Source organism: Schistocerca americana, chromosome 9 (genome assembly GCF_021461395.2).
Source record: "Schistocerca americana isolate TAMUIC-IGC-003095 chromosome 9, iqSchAmer2.1, whole genome shotgun sequence".
Classification (NCBI taxonomy): Eukaryota; Metazoa; Arthropoda; class Insecta; order Orthoptera; family Acrididae; genus Schistocerca; species Schistocerca americana.
In genome coordinates, this window is record NC_060127.1 from 114,720,402 (window position 1) to 114,722,126 (window position 1,725).

The window sequence follows — 1,725 nt, forward strand, 5'->3', positions numbered from 1 at the left end:
ATTGTTGGATGCCATATTGTTTAATTAGTGGTTTTTGAGATTCAGAACCGTAATGTAACGTTTATGTGGAGTTCAGTAACAGCCATAATACAGTTTGTTGCATTTCATAGGTTATTTCGCGTATTTAATTTTGATCAAAAGATTCTGTGATGAACTGTAAGACAAGCTTGTATTGGACTTCGAACATTTGGTGGTCCATGTTTGCTGTAGAACCTGCTTCCGTAACACGGTCAGAAGCATACAGGAAATTTTCTCTGCTGAAACGAACTCATTTCACTCTGAGACAATCATCGGATGACCAAATGCGAATGGTAGTATTCCAGTCCGAGAAGATCGTATAGAAGTTTTCTGTCTACTACATGTCAAGGATTTTACAGGCAACCATCGGGGTTCGCAGCTGCTTCTACACCACCAGAGTAACTCGTCTACGTGCACGAGATTACGTATGCTGTGGGAGTACTCGACGCCGCTCGTGATATTGTCATTCGCAGACATACAAGCAGACACACTACATACTCGAGTTCAGTAACAACGAGTTTAATATTACCAGCTTGAAATATTAGTTTCTTCTTTTGAGCGATAATATTATACCGAATGGCTCTCGTAACTTACGACGGCTGAAGTGGAAATCGCAAGAAAGACTTTTCAGAAGAAGAGAAATTTTTTAACATGGAATATAGATTTAAGTGTTAGGAAGTCTCTTCTGAACGCATTTATCTCGACTGTAGGCATGGAAGTGAAACATGGACAATAAACAGCTTAGACAAAAAGATTATAGAAGATTTTAAAATGTGGTGCTACAGAAGAATGTTGAAGATTAGACGGGTAAATCACGTAAGTAATGAGGAGGTACTGAATAGAGATGGGAGATAAAAAATTGTGGCACAATTTGACTAAAAAGGGGACGATTGGTAGGATATAATCTGAGGCATCATGCGATCATCAATTTAGTACTGGGGTGAAGTGTGGGGGGCGTAAGGGTGACGAAGAGATGAAAACAGTAAGCGGATCTACGTTGCAGTAGTTATTCGGACATGAAGCGTTTAGCGTAAGATAGAATAGCGTGGAGAGCTGCATCAAACCAGTCTTCGGACTGAAGACAACGGCAACTACAATTACAACAACAACAACCAAGTGTTATTACAGTGGTTACACAGTTACTGTTTACTGCTGACTGTGATTCATCCATCTTCTCCACAACTCAGATTTGTGGTCTTCCTCCGCTGCTGCCCCTCTTGATGAGCAAGCGGTTAGGTTTTCTGTAGGTGTGTTTTTTTTTTTTTTTTTTTTTCTCCTTAGCTAGTACTGAGCTGCCTCAGGTATCTTACTTCTCCAGTACCATCCACACCTGGAAGGCGTTGCTATTATTATTCTTCGTGTATTCGATATCTTGGAGATCAAGAAGCTTGCACAGTATAGAGTAGCATGGAGACCTGCATCAAACCAGTCTCTGGACTGAAGACCACAACAAAAACAACAACAAATCGATATCTCCGCACCAAGCTACTGCAGTTGCCTTTTATCGTTTCTTTGCGCCTGAGCCATAACTTTAGTCCAGCATTTCAGCATAGTTTCGAATGCTGTTCCTTCGTCGCTTCTTCAGTCCACATTTTGCCACTTTCTAGTTCTGGCTTTTCTGGGACACCAAGGTGCTCTTCTCGAACGGAACGTATTTGTAAATATGGTTTTGTATTATACCCACCTCCTAGAAATCTTTTTCCTTCT